The 15,881-nt window shown below is 38.5% G+C and overlaps 1 protein-coding gene across 2 annotated transcripts in view; it reads right to left on the bottom strand.

Moving 5' to 3' along the window:
- Positions 1 to 15,881, bottom strand: part of CLIC4 (chloride intracellular channel 4) — an 84,636-nt gene that overhangs the window by 43,548 nt on the left and 25,207 nt on the right. The window lies entirely within an intron of this gene.

Below are 15,881 nucleotides of genomic sequence, written 5' to 3'. Positions count from 1 at the left end.
CTTTTCCTGAATTTTAGTCAAGGGTACTAGGAGACAGGAAAAGTTGCATTGTGGAAGGAAGAAATTCAGGTCTTTCATTTGCCTCTTTCTCTTTTTTTTGTTTTGGCCACACTGCACTGGCTTGCAGGATCTTAATTCCCTGACCAGGGATTGAACCCAGGCCCTCGGAAGTGAAAGCACAGAGTCCTAACCACTGGACCACCAGGGAATTCCCGCCTCTTTTTCTTAAAAATGGCCAGTCTAATATAGCGCTGTCCAAGAGAGCTATCTGCAATGATAGAAATGATCTGAATTATCACTGTCCAATACAGTAGTTATTTGTGATATATGGCTAATGAGTACTTAAAATGTGGCTAGTTCAAATGAACTGAATTTTATTTACTTTTAATTAATTTATATTTAAACAGCCACACGTGGCTAATGGCAACCTTATTGGACAGCACAGGTCCAATCAATCCCTAGGGGGTACATATATCCTTTCGTCAGGGCAAAGACTATCATAGGTTTTATGAAGCGTAAGTCATTTCTTGTTCTATGAAACAGTATTCTTTACAGGGCAACATGAAAAGGGAAACGTGTGCCTCTCTCCAAAGGGTAAAATAACTGCCAACCTCCCCCACATTAAGCAAAATTATTCATGGGACTTCCCTGGTGGTCCAGTGGTTAAGACTCCACACTCCCAAGGCAGGGGGCCTGGCTTCTGTCCCTGGTCAGGGAACTAGATCCCGTACGCTGCACTAAGAGCCCACATGCCGCAACTAAAAGATCCCATATGTCACAACTAAGACACAGTGCAGCCAAACAAATAAATAAATATTTTTTAAAAAAGTATTCATTATAAAAATCCCATACCTTGTTTACACATTCCTTCAGGGAACAAGAAAATAACAAAAGATATCTTTATAATAAGTTATTTGTAATCCTACTTAATAAATGAAGCAGTTGACTTCCCTGAGCTCTACGATAACACAATTTTCCTAAAAATTAGAGTGGGACAAATCTTGAATTCCATCAAGTATGCCCCCCAAGTTTAAAAAGGAGGGAAGGGGGAGGAGGAAATGAAAAGAGCGAGCAAGCAGGCTGGAAGAGAACATTCTGACACTCACTAGCAGCCAACACAGCCCTCTTCACCATAAAGTCTATGAATAGAGCCAGAAACTAACTTTCAACAAGTCACTCAAAGATGCTGGTAGAAGTACTGTTTATTATCCTGAAGTAAGTCTCAAAAACTTCAGAAGGCATTTCAGTAAAATGCTACATTAGTAAAGTCATTAATTCCTAAACTACTGGGGAAATGGAGGGGAGTTAAAAAAAAATAAAAGCAGTTACCTGATTAAATATAATACAGGGGACTCCCCTGGTGGCGCAGAGGTTGGGAATCCGCCTGCCAATGCAGGGGACACAGGTTCGAGCCCTGGTCCAGGAAGATCCCATACGCCGCGGAGCAACTAAGCCCATGCACCACAACTGCTGAGCCCGTGTGCCACAACTACTGAAGCCCATGTACCCTAGAGCCCCTGCTCCACAACGAGAAGCCACCAAAATGAGAAGGCTGCACACTGCACCGAAGAGTAACCCCTGCTCGCCACAACTAGAGAAAGCCCATGTGCAGCAACAAAGACCCAACGCAGCCATAAATAAATAAATAAATAAATAAATAAATAAATAACTTAGCATGTGCACTCTTCAGGATAAATCTGGAAAACGCCTTTGTATTAACTGCTCTCCTAAAACTCATGACAATTCAAATAAGAAGTACTGCCATGATTAAGTTTTTCCAAAGTCATAACAGCACCAGAAAATTGGCAGCTACTAGCCAGATGATGTTTTCATAAAGTAGAGTGAAACTGTGGAAAAACTCGGATGTCCAGTAGTCATAAATCAAAAACTCCCTCCTTTAATCCAAGTTGTACTAATAAAATTCCATTTCAACAAAGTTAAAGAATCAAAATTACTCTCTCCAGTATGAATTACAATAAATACAACCTATTGGTACAACTGACTGAGGAGGTGAGGAGGATATTATGGTATAATGGAAAGCATACTACACTGGGAATCAGGGTATCTTATTCTGCATCCAGTTTTTATTAATGTTAAAAATGAACACATAGCATCTAAAAAAAGTATGCTTTTTTTTTTACTGCTTCTAACAGTAACATATACACTCATTTTAAATTTTTTTTATTAAATGAAATTCTTTAAATTCTATACTGCTTTAAAATTTTCAAAAATTTCACACACATGATTTCATATAATCCCAAAATAACCCTTTTTTACTCCTACCACTCTATTGCCCCTTCCCCCCCCACTAGTAACCACTAGTTCGTGCTCTATATCTATGAGTCTGCTTCTTCTGTTTTATTCACTAGTTTGTTGCATTTTTTAGATTCCACATATAAGTGATATCATACAGTATTTGTCTTTCTCTGTCTGACTTATTTCACTTAGCATAATGCCCTCCAAGTCCATGCATGTTGCTGCAAATGGCAAAATTTCATTCTTTTTTATGGCTCAGTAGTATTCCATTGTATACATACACCACATCTTCTTTATCCATTCATCTGTTGATGGGCACTTAGGTTATTTCCATACCATCACAATTGTAAATAATGCTGCTATGAACATTAAGGTGCATGTATCTTTTTGAATTAGTGTTTTTGTGCTTTTTCAGATATACATCCAGGAATGGGACTCCTGGGTCATATAGCAGTCCAATTTTTAGTTTTTGGGGAAACTTCCATACTGCTTTCCACAGTGACTGCACCAATTTACATTCCCACCAATAGTGTCCAAGGGTTCCCTTTTCTCCACATCCTTGCCAACATCTGCAATTTGCGTTCTTTTTGATGATCGCCATTCTGACCGGTGTAAGGTGATATCTCATTGTGGTTTTCATTTGCATTTCCCTGATTATTAGTGATGTTGAGCATCTTTTCATGTGCCTATTGGCCATCTGCGTTTCCTCTTTGGAAAAATGTCTATTCAGTTCTTCAGCCCATTTTTTAATCTGATTGTTTTTTAATGTTGAGTTGTATGAGCTGGTTATATATTTTGTATATTAATGGATATTAACCCCTTATCGGTCATATCATTTGCAAATGTCTTCTTCCATTCAATAGGTTGTGTTTTCATTTTGTCATTGGTTTCCTTCACTGTGCAAAAGCTTTAAGTTTCATTAGGTCCCGTTTGTTTATTTTGCTTTTGATTCCTTTGCTTTAGTAGACGGATCCAAACAAATATTGCTGCAATTTATGTCAAAGAGTGTTCTATGTGACTTTTAAGTTAATCTATATCAAAGGAAGCCATTTTATAAATTTAGACAGCTAATTTAGATAGAATCCATGCTAAAGGTAAAACTTTAAAACCTCACTTATCTATGTTTTCCTCTAGGAGTTTTATAGTATCTGGTCTTACATTTAGGTTTTTAATCAATTTGAGTTTATTTTTGTGTATGGTATTAGAGAGTATTCTAATTTCATTCTTTTACATGTGGCTCCAGTTTTCCCAACACTATTTATTGAAGAGACTGTCTTTTCTCCATCGTATATTCTTGTCTCCTTTGTCGTAGATTAATTGACCATAGGTGAGTGAGTTTATTTCTGGGATTTCTATCCTGTTCCATTGAACTATAAGTTTGTCTTTGTGCCAATACCATACGGTTTTGATTATTATAGCTTTGTAGTATAGTCTGAGGTCAGGGAGCATGATTTCTCCCCCTCTGTTCTTCTCTCCAAGATTGTTTTGGCTACTTGGGGTCTTTTGTGTTTTCATACAATTTTTTTAATTATTTGTTCTAGTTCTGTGGAAAATGCCATTGGTATTTTGATAGGGATTGCACTGATCTGTAGATTGCCTTGGGTGTTATGGTCATTTTAACAATATTAATTCTTCCAGTCCAACATGGTATATCTTTCCATCTGTTTCTGTTGTCTTCAATGTCTTTCATCAGTGTTTTACAGTTTTCTGAGTATAAGTCTTTTACCTCTATTCTTTTTAAAATAAAAACTGAAACACTACAGAAAGTCAGAGTTCCCCTACCCTTGAACCATTCACTAGTTATTCTTCTAGATTTTTATTTTCTGTGTACACACTACTTTTTTCTTTTAAACGTGTGATCACACTATACAGCTTTTTAAAATATTTTATTCCCAAACTAATATAATCAACCCTCTGGAGGCTGTAATGCCCCCACCAGGATGGTATCAGAGAAGGCCAAAGAGGGAGCCAGGCTTTAAACCCTGCCAGCCAGTAATGAGAAATCCCCCTTTTTCTTGGTTGGAAGAGAGGGAAGCAGAGGGGTGTCAGAGGAGGAGGCCTAGTAGAGTAGTTAGGACTTTCAACATCAACCAGCTGTAATGAGGCCACCTCGACTGGGGTGTCAGTGGAGACCACATGGGGAGCTGGAACCCTCACCCCTGCCCAACAATAATGAGGAGACTTCCCACCTTGGGTATCAATGGAGGCCGAGTGGGGCACCTGGACTTCTATCTCCACTTGGATGTCTATGTCCATCTGGCTTCTCCTTCCCACTGCCGTTCTTCTCTCCCACCCCCCTCCAGAGCAATGTCAGAGAAGTCTTATTTGAGTGTCAGAGAAGTTTAAACAGAAGGTTTAAACAAGATCCAGAGTTTCACAACATAATAAGAAAATGTTCAGGTTTCAACTGAAAATCCCTTGTCATACCAAGAACCATATCAAACTGAATGAAAAAATGCAATCAAAAGACGTCAACAGGGCTTCCCTGGTGGCGCAAGTGGTTGAGAGTCCGCCTGCCGATGCAGGGGACATGGGTTCGTGCCGGTCTGGGAGGATCCCGCATGCCGCGGAGCGGCTGGGCCCGTGAGCCGTGGCCGCTGAGCCTGTGCGTCCGGAGCCTGTGCTCCGCAGCGGGAGAGGCCACAGCAGTGAGAGGCCCGCATACCACCAAAAAAAAAAAAAAGACGTCAACATCTGAAATCAAGAAAACACTCCCATTTACCATTGCAACAAAAAGAATAAAATATCTAGGAATAAACCTACCTAAGGAGACAAAAGACCTGTATGCAGAAAATTATAAGACACTGATGAAAGAAATTAAAGATGATATAAATAGATGGAGAGATATACCATGTTCTTGGATTGGAAGAATCAACATTGTGAAAATGACTCTACTACCCAAAGCAATCTATAGATTCAATGCAATCCCTATCAAACTACCACTGCCATTTTTCACAGAACTAGAACAAAAAATTTCACAATTTGTATGGAAACACAAAAGACCCCGAATAGCCAAAGCAATCTTGAGAACGAAAAAAGGAACTGGAGGAATCAGGCTCCCTGACTTCAGACTATACTACAAAGCTACAGTTATCAAGACGGTATGGTACTGGCACAAAAACAGAAAGATAGATCAATGGAACAGGATAGAAAGCCCAGAGATAAACCCATGCACATATGGACACCTTATCTTTGATAATGGTGGCAGGAATGTACACTGGAGAAAGGACAGCCTCTTCAATAAGTGGTGCTGGGAAAACTGGACAGGTACATGTAAAAGTATGAGATTAGATCACTCCCTAACACCATACACAAAAATAAGCTCAAAATGGATTAAAGACCTAAATATAAGGCCAGAAACTATCAAACTCTTAGAGGAAAACATAGGCAGAACACTCTATGACATAAATCACAGCAAGATCCTTTCTGACCCACCTCCTAGAGTAATGGAAATAAAAACAAAAATAAACAAATGGGACCTAATGAAACTTAAAAGCTTTTGCACAGCAAAGGAAACCATAAACAAGACCAAAAGACAACCCTCAGAATGGGAGAAAATATTTGAAAATGAAGCAACCGACAAAGGATTAATCTCTAAAATTTACAAGCAGCTCATGCAGCTCAATAACAAGAAAACAAACAACCCAATCCAAAAATGGGCAGAAGACCTAAATAGACATTTCTCCAAAGAAGATATACAGACTGCCAACAAACACATGAAAGAATGCTCAACATCATTAATCATTAGAGAAATGCAAATCAAAACTACAATGAGATATCATCTCACACCAGTCAGAATGGCCATCATCAAAAAATCTAGAAACAATAAATGCTGGAGAGGGTGTGGAGAAAAGGGAACACTCTTGCACTGCTGGTGGGAATGTGAATTGGTTCAGCCACTATGGAGAACAGTATGGAGGTTCCTTAAAAAGCTACAAATAGAACTACCATATGACCCAGCAATCCCACTACTGGGCATATACCCTGAGAAAACCGAAATTCAAAAAGAGTCATGTACCAAAATGTTCATTGCAGCTCTATTTACAATAGCCCGGAGATGGAAACAACCTAAATGCCCATCATCGGATGAATGGATAAAGAAGATGTGGCACATATATACAATGGAATATTACTCAGCCATAAAAAGAAACGAAATTGAGCTATTTGTAATGAGGTGGATAGACCTAGAGTCTGTCATACAGAGTGAAGTAAGTCAGAAAGAAAAAGACAAATACCGTAGGCTAACACATATATATGGAATTTAAGAAAAAAAAAATGTCATGAAGAACCTAGGGGTAAGGCAGGAATAAAGACGCAGACCTCCTAGAGAACGGACTTGAGGTTATGGGGAGGGGGAAGGGTGAGCTGTGACAGGGCGAGAGAGAGTCATGGACATATACACACTAACAAACGTGGTAAGGTAGATAGCTAGTTGGAAGCAGCCGCATGGCACAGGGAGATTGGCTTGGTGCTTTGTGACAGCCTGGAGGGGTGGGATAGGGAGGGTGGGAGGGAGGGAGATGCAAGAGGGAAGAGATATGGGAACATATGTATATGTATAACTGATTCACTTTGTTATAAAGCAGAAACTAACACACCCTTGTAAAGCAATTATACCCCAATAAAGATGTTTAAAAAAAAAAAAAGACGTCAACATCAAGATGACATAAATGTTAGAATTAGCTGACAAAGATCTTAAAGCAGCCGTGATAAAAATGCTTCAATGAGCAATTATGAACAGATTAAAATAAACATAAAAATAGCCTCAGCAAGGAAATTCAAGATGCAAAGAAGAACCAGAAATTTAAGAACTGAAAAATACAATAACTGAAATAAAAAGCTCAGAGGGTGGGCTCAACAGCCAATGGAGAGGACAGAGGAAAGAATTGGTGAACTGAAAAACAGAATAATAAAAATTACCCAATCTGAACAACAGAAAGAAGATAGAAAATTTAATACTTCTTATATATTTCCATATTTTAATGTCATCTAATGGTCATTTTTGAAGGCTTCACTGTATGCTATTGACCCAACAATTTCATGTCTAGAAATTTATTCTATAGAAACACTTATACAGATGTCCAAGGATACAAGAGGAAGGAAAAATAAAGTGCTGTTTATAATAGCAAAACACTGGGGATCTCCCAATGCCCATCAGTAAAGGATTTGTTAATTGACATCACACCACCAGAGGGTGGAGTCAGGGCTAACCCATTCGGCCTTCGCTGGCATGGGTGGAAAACAGGACCATAGATTTTTCCTGTGGTGTTTGGAATAGAGCAGCTATTGTCTGAAAGTTTTCTGTCCTGCTTAGGCTGCCCCTTTTCCTGGTTTTTTGGCTAGAGAGAGCAGCCTTTTGTCAGAGTTTTTGTTGTTGTTGTTTCTGTCTACAATTGTTGGGAGTTTCTGGGTTGCTGGGTTCTATAGTGCCAAGTCTGGGATGTATGAAGCAAAAACCCATGAAACTCACCACCGCCATCTAATCCATCTTCCCAGGTGGAGGTTTCTCAGATATATTAAATTTGAAAAGCAAAATTAATACAATGGATTATTACTAAACCATAAAAAAGAATGAAATAATGCCATTTGCAGCAACATGGATAGACCTGGAGATTATCATGATAAGCAAAATAAGTCAGAAAGAGAAAGACAAATACCATATGATATCGCTTATATGTAAAACCTGAAACACAACACAAATGAACATATCTATGAAACAGAAACAGGCTCACATAGAGAACAGACTTCCGGTTGCCAAGGCAGGGTGGGGGGGAGGGAAGGAGTGGGAATTAGCAGATGCAAACTGTTATATATAGGATGGATAAACAACAAGGTCCTACTATACAGCACAGGGAACTATATTCAATATCCTGTGATAAACCATAATGGAAAAGAACATGAAAAAGAATATATATATGTATAACAATAATTTTGCTGTACAGCAGAAATTAACATAACATTGCAAATCAACTATATTTCTATAAAATTTACAAAAATTAAAAAACAAAATTAAAAATATATGAAAGGTGATATATATACATAAAATGGAATATTATTTGATAATAAAAAGCAATACATTACTGATATATGTTATAACTTGTATGAACTTTGAAAAATTATGCTAAATAAAAGGAACCAGTCACAAAAGGTCATATATTATATGATTCCATTTATATGAAATGTCCAAAATAGGCAAATCCACAGAGACATAAAGTTGATTAGCAGTTGCCTAGGGCTGGTAGAGGGGAGGAAAGAAAGGGGAGTTGGGAATGATTGCTAATGGGTAAAAGGTTTCTTTTTGGAGTGATAAAAATGTTCTAAAATTAGACTGTGGTGATGGTTGCATAACTTTGTGAATATACCAAAAAAACACTGAATTGTACACTTTAAATGGCTGAACTGAATAATATCTGAATTATATCTCAGTAAAGCTGTTTTTAAAATACATAGACTCAGGACTTCCCTGGTGGCACAGAATCTGCCCACCAACGCAGGGGACACGGGTTCAAGCCCTGGTCCGGAAAGATCCCACAGGCCGCGCAGCAACTAAGCCCGTGCGCCGCGACTACTGAGCCTGTGCTCTAGAGACCACGAGCCACAACTACTGAGCCCGCGTGCCACAACTACTGAAGTCCGTGCATCAGCCTGTGCTCCGCAACAAGAGAAGCCACCGCAACGAGAAGCCCGCGCACTGCAATGAAGAGTAGCCCCCGCTCACCACAACTAGAGAAAGCCCGCGCAGCAAAGAAGACCCAACTCAGCCAAAAATAAATAAATATATATATATAATTTTTTTTAATCTTATAAAAAAATAAATAAAATACATAGACACAGATTACAAGTATAAATATCACATACTGGACAAAATTTTAATTTGCAATACATAGTTTTTAAACTATAACTTCATATTACAGAAAACATACTTGTCTATATTTCTTAAAAATTAGAAAATCCAAATAATCAAAGCAAAAACATGAACAATACCACTGACAGAAATAACCACCAATTCCAGACAAATAATGAATCTTAGCATTCATTTAGGTTTTGTTCTTACAAAAGGGGTAGTTTTGTTTAATTTGCTATCTAGGGTTCTTCTCATACACTCACTGTTCCGCACCCTTCCCCTGCCCCACCTCTGTTGTAATTCTTGAATTGCCTAATACCACTATTTATTCAGAAACTACTTGATTAACTCCTACATTGAAGAACAGGGGTCAGTGGTAGGTGCCATAAATATTTTAATGTTTTACTAATTCAAGGTTAAGGAACTGCTCACTTAGAAAACCCAGTTTAATCAGTTTTCAGAATAGTCAGATTTTAAAACACCCTAGAGGGGCTTTCCTGGTGGCGCAGCAGTTAAGAATCCGCCTGCCAATGCAGGGAACATGGGTTCGAGCCCTGGTCCCAGAAGACCCCACATGCCATGGAGCAACTAAGCCTGTGCACCATAACTACTGAGCCTGCGCTCTAGGGCCCACGAGCCACAACTACTGAAGCCCACGCACCTAGAGCCTGCGCTCCGCAACAAGAGAAGTCACCGCAATGAGAAGCCCATGCACCGCAACCAGAGAAGGCCCAAGTGCAGCAACAAAGACCCAACGCAGTCAAAAATAAATAACTAAATTAAAAAAAAAAAAACACCCTAGAAAGAGAGCTTTAACTTGGTCCTCTTTATTTCTTTGTGTTTAAGGGACTGGGGGTGAGGGATGACTATGACTAGGGGAAGAGAAAGAGAAGCTGGGACCTGAAGGTAAGAATGGGCTCCTGACCATTAACTTATCAATATTTTCCTTGACATATTTTCAAGGGAAGGTATGAGAACAGTGTGTAGCTGAAAGAATGAACTTTAAAACTTTAAGAGCTCACTTACCTTTAACGTGGTTTCTATCTAAATTAGCTGTCTAAATTCACAAAATGGCTTCCTTTGATTTAGATTAACTTAAAAAGTCACAAAACAACACAATAAATGGGCGAAGTCACCTGGCTTCTATTATCTATTTCTTCAGAGTTTTTGCTAAACATGCTGGAACCAAGGTTTAGAGTCCACACGTTTAATAAGCTGTTATCCTTCTACAGGGTCTGCAGAGTATGGAGGAAATAACAATGTTTAGATTAAGACATCTGGATTTGAATCCTGACTTCACTAAGTATTAGCTGTGTGACCTTTGGTAAAATACTTAACATTGTGAAACTTACGTGATATCATGAGGATCAAATCAGTTAAGGTACACACAGTTCCTGGCACATGGTAAGAGTTCAGTAAATGTTACCTGACGTTAAAGATACTTCATGCACAGAACTCAAGGCCTAACAACAGGTTCTTCAGTTCTAGCACTGTCATTAGAATCCCTAGGTTCTATCATTTAGAAAATAAGAGAAGGGAATGAATCTAAGTATTTTCTACGTTAAGTTCTTCCAAATGACATATATTATGCCCTAATGCTTTAAGAAATATGGTCTATATAAAGTTTAAATACTCCACTAAATGGAGTTCAGCAAAGATATCCTCTATTTGAGAAGGTGTCAAAAATCTCTGGCCATGTAAAGAATGTATCACTGTTTCCTGGCCATAACCATATCATAGAAATAATTCTATAAATAAAGCAAAGGATATGTAATGGAAGAATTACCGTATCCCAAGCTCTGCCTGGGATGTATTTTATGTAAATAAAAGACAGACAGCCAATGACAGGACACTGAAAGGACCTCAGTTGCTACCATTTTCTTGTTCAGTATCACCAATTCATGAAGTCTACTCTCCAGAAGAGAGCCTGTGCAATTTAGAGAACTGATTAAGGATTAGATACCAGGCTTAGATGAAACTCCAGGGTAGGCTGTTACAGTTCATATGAAACACTTACCATGTTGAAGATGAACTCTATACTCTCCCAAAACAAGCTCTTCACATGTGTTAATCTAGTTAATCCTTATATCCTCTCACTCAGCAGAGGATGGTGGTTAAGAGTTAAGAGCCAGACTCCCAGACAATTCCAGCACTTCCTAGCTGTGTGACTTTGAAAAAGTGATTTAACCTCTCTGGGCCTGTTTTTGTCTTCTATAAAATGGGAACAGTGACATGACCTACCTCACTGGATTGTTTGGAAGAACTGAATGAATTACTATATTAAAGGGCTTAGAACAGCACAATGCTCTACAACAGGGGAACGGGGAGGGAACTGTGCATTGTATACACTTTCATACTTTTCGATATTTGTACCACGCACATGAATCTTTCATTTAACAACAAAAAAGCAAGCAATCAAAAACCTTCCCACCCTAAACATATGAAAATTAGGTAAAACACAAGTTATAGAATGAATGTGGAAAAGCCCTGAAAACGAAAGACACCTACATAGGAGCAGGATTCTAGAACTCTTAGGATACATAAAAATCCATAAGGAAATGGGTTTAAAACACAGATTACCAGGTCTCACCTCCAGACACTAATTCAGTATGTCTGTGGTAGGGTTCAGGAATCTGCAATTTTTAACAAGCTCTCCAAACAATTCTAATTCTGATGCGTTTGGTAGGCAGACCATATTTTGGTAAACACTGACATGGAGGAAAAACATGCCAAAAAATAAAAAAAAAAAAAGACTGGAAAGATGTTTACTCCATGGTTAAACTCTGAATTCCTCATGATGCCTTCTGGACTCTGCTCTTTGTAAGCCAGCAACCTAGTCACCATTTGTTAGGGTCAGTTTTGATAAGTAACAGCCTCCTCTCATACTCTTAAGTAATGCCACACTATGCTACCTTGCCTCACACTTGGCAAAAGCCAAGTTACTTAAACCAAACTAGCCTAGAGCCCCTTAAAACCTAGACACTCAAATTCAAGAACACTCTCATTCCACAAAAACTAAGGAGCAGAGGCAAGTACCTTTTAGTGCAAAACAATATAACATTAATGTTTCTTTATTTTTTTATTATTCTTTCTTTTTTATTTTTTATTTATTTATTTTTTTTGCAGTACGTGGGCCTCTCATTGTTGTGGCCTCTCCCGTTGCGGAGCACAGGCTCCGGACGCGCAGGCTCAGCGGCCATGGCTCACGGGCCCAGCCGCTCTGCGGCATGTGGGATCTTCCCAGACCGGGGCACGAACCCATGTCCCCTGCATCGGCAGGCGGACTCTCAACCACTGCACCACCAGAGATGCCCCAGCTTATCTTAAGACCAAATACAATGTCAAGGACAATTATGATGACCCAGAGTCCTTTATAGATCAAGTCCTTTATGCTTGCTGCAGGATGGCTATATCTGGTTTTAGAAGAACAATTATAAATTTTAATTAGTTTATTATACTGTTAAGTGATTTGACTTGTCAAGAGAAAAAAGAAAAGATACTGCTGTGATTTAGGGATGAGAACCAATACTTGACTTGCAAAATAGGCTGCATTTTCCACTGAGAAACTATATAACCATGGGTAAATCACTTAATCTCTTTGGGTCTTAGTTTCCTATTCTGGAAAGGGGAGGTTGGGGGGTATGGTGGAGACTGATTTACAGAGTTAATAACTGTTATGCTGTAATACAAGATATATCCCTACTCTTAGGGAATGCACACTGAAGTATTTAGGGGTAAAGGGCTACAATGTACACAACTTACAAGAGAAAGAGTAAATAACAAAGCAAATGGGGTAAAGTGTTAACAATAGGTAAACCTGGGTAAAAGGTGTCTTTGTACTGTTCCTATTCTTATAACTTGTCTGTAAGTTTGAAATTATTTCCAAATAAAGTTTTTTTCAATTATTAATCTAGTTTCCACTTCCATTCTAAATAGTTTCTAACTATATTAAAACCCACTTTTATTATGTCATTTATGTATTATCTCCAAGGGCAGAAAGTCTTTTTTAATTAAAATTTTTATTTTTTAATCATTCATCAACCAAGTGAGGGCCTACACTAAACAATGAAAATCCAGTGATAAACAAGAAAAGACATGGTTCCTGCTTTTGTATTACCTGTGGTCTACAAAGTTTAATCTGAATAATTTAAAAATTTGAGAATACACAAAGTAAAAATGTCACTATAGGATACAGTGAAACTCAAAATATACCCCCCAACTTTATCACAACTGTAATAATACTTGTTTAGCATTTTCTCATAAACATCCCCCAATAAATCATGATTTTGTGAGTTTTAGTCTTAAGGGCTTGCCATGTCTCCTCCTCTGAGTTGGTGATTCAACTTATAACAGGAGACTTGATGTTCTCTTGCTTTAGTCTAAATCACTGTGAATTGAGAAATCATTTAAAACTATACAAATATGTCTCTTCACTTTATTCTTAAATTTTAAACAAGGAGGGAACAATTAAAGGACAGCCAAAATTTATCATGCTTACCTATCTGAAATAACCCACTAAAATCTATAGTTATTACTAAAGTCATCAAGATGCAAAGTTACTTGAATGCTGTTAGAAGAAATAGTTAAGATACACAATTTAGCCAATTGTTTTAGCTAAATGTCAAGGTTTAGTGAAAAAGCTCTCCCACAACTATCCACAGTTAAACCTGTCAAATGGGAGTGACAATTCAATTCCAGAAGTTTCAAAGGTTGCTGGTTTCTGTTTCCTTCAGTAAGTGATCAAATTATGATTCAACTAATATACCTAATAATTTAATTTTTTTAACTTGTAAACATGTACAATAGCCTTTAAAAATGAGGTCTTGAAAAAGGTCTCTCTCCTCCTTTCCTATTGCCTTCCCCACCGATATCCTTGAGTGTCCATACTACTATTCCATTATCCCCTCCCATTCATCCTGTACAATAGTCAGCATAAATCTGGACACTTTTGTGACTAAAATCACATTATCCTCCATCTGAAATGCCCCTGCTGCACCTGCCCTTCTGGTCAAGCTCAAGCCTCTCCCCCAAGAGAACTTTCTAAATCACTCTAGCCCAAACCAATTACCTGTCCAATTACCCGCCCAGCTTTTCAAACCCTGATGTCAACATAAATCAGCAGAGGATCTTGTTAAAATGCAAATTCTTATTCAGTAGATCCAGGGTGAGGCCCAAGATTCTGCATCTCTTACAAACGCCCAGGGAACAGCAACTCTATGTTATTTTTTAAAAATTAATCATGGGGGCTTCCCTGGTGGCACAGTGGTTGAGAGTCTGCCTGCCAATGCAGGGGACACGGGTTCGTGCCCCAGTCCGGAAAGATCCCACATGCCGCGGAGCGGCTGGGCCCGTGAGCCATGGCCGCTGAGCCTGCACGTCCGGAGCCTGTGCTCTGCAACGGGAGAGGCCGCAACGGTGAGAGGCCTGCGTACCGCAAAAAAAAATAATAAAATAAAAAAAATTTAAAAATCATGACTTGCCTTGTGATCTCTTAAATCACTACTGTGAATTATTACTTTAATATTCATATCTCTGCACTGCATCTCCTGAACTAGACTACAAACTTATCGACACCCCGTACTTTTTTTTTCTTTCTATAGGACTTCATCTACTGCAGATGCCTTACTATTTATTAGCTTTCTGTTGATTACTAACAGTGAAAGCCTTTGAATTACAAAAAAAGGTTATCAGTATAGAAAAAACTTATTAAGTTAAATCTTTCTGATTTAATAAGTTTTCTCAAAAAATTTAATTAGGTCTCCAAATCACCTTGGGATAGAGCTAACCAACCACAGAAGCCACACAGCAAAATCTGATAGTTGCCTGCCCGAGAGCCATTCTCCCCTTTCTTTTGCTGGTAGAACTTGCAACTTTTTTTTTATCAGGAATCCATTCCTCCCTCCCCCAAGTGATACAGGAGATGATAACCCAATCCCCAATTCTAGGGGTAAATCCTGACTGATTCTAAGCCAGTCATGATAGTTCCAGTCCTCTTGCCAGTGACAGACCTACTGTAATCATGTGACTCAGTTCTAATCGACAAAACAGTCCCCTGAGAAAAGTTTCTCACTCTTAAGATAAAGACAGCAGAAGAAGAAACCCTTCGATGAGAAAACTGTGGCTGATGTGGCCAACTTGATACTGCCTGAGGCTGCAACCAATACCAAAAGAGGACAGATCCAAAAGAATCACAAGGGAGCCAGTCTTCCTATTAGACTTCTTTCTTAGATACGCTGCCTTAGTGGTTCAAGACAATTTGGGGCAAAGTTTTCTGTTACTTACAATCATAAGTATCCAAACCAATATCTCTATTTGTCTCCAATTAAGACTAGCAGGAAGAATGAAAATATGTAAGTGTGGTAAGGAATGAAAAAGGAAAACTCTCAATATAAGTGAAAGGAGGTATAATAACCAGGGCTCTGGTTTGTCTACAATTAATTCTATTTTCATAGGCTGCCATTTAGACTTCACTCTAGGATTTCAGTAGTCTGTGTAGTACTTGCCACTGAAGTTCAAGCTATGGGCTGTATTTCCTCATTCACAGAACACCTTTTATACACCTCCTTGCCTAGGACCCAGGTATATTTATTCAACATTCAATACATATTTACTGAGGACCTACTATCCTCCCAAGCACTGGGAGCTGGCACTGGAGAAACAGCTGTGAATGAGACAGATAAGACCTGACTTCATGAAACCTTCATTTTTATGGAAGAAACAGATAATAAATATATCGAGTTAAAAACTTTAAACTGCAATAAGTGCCTAAAGGGAAACAAAG

Source organism: Delphinus delphis, chromosome 1 (genome assembly GCF_949987515.2).
Source record: "Delphinus delphis chromosome 1, mDelDel1.2, whole genome shotgun sequence".
Taxonomy (NCBI): domain Eukaryota; kingdom Metazoa; phylum Chordata; class Mammalia; order Artiodactyla; family Delphinidae; genus Delphinus; species Delphinus delphis.
This window is presented reverse-complemented; position numbering and strand designations above follow the sequence as displayed.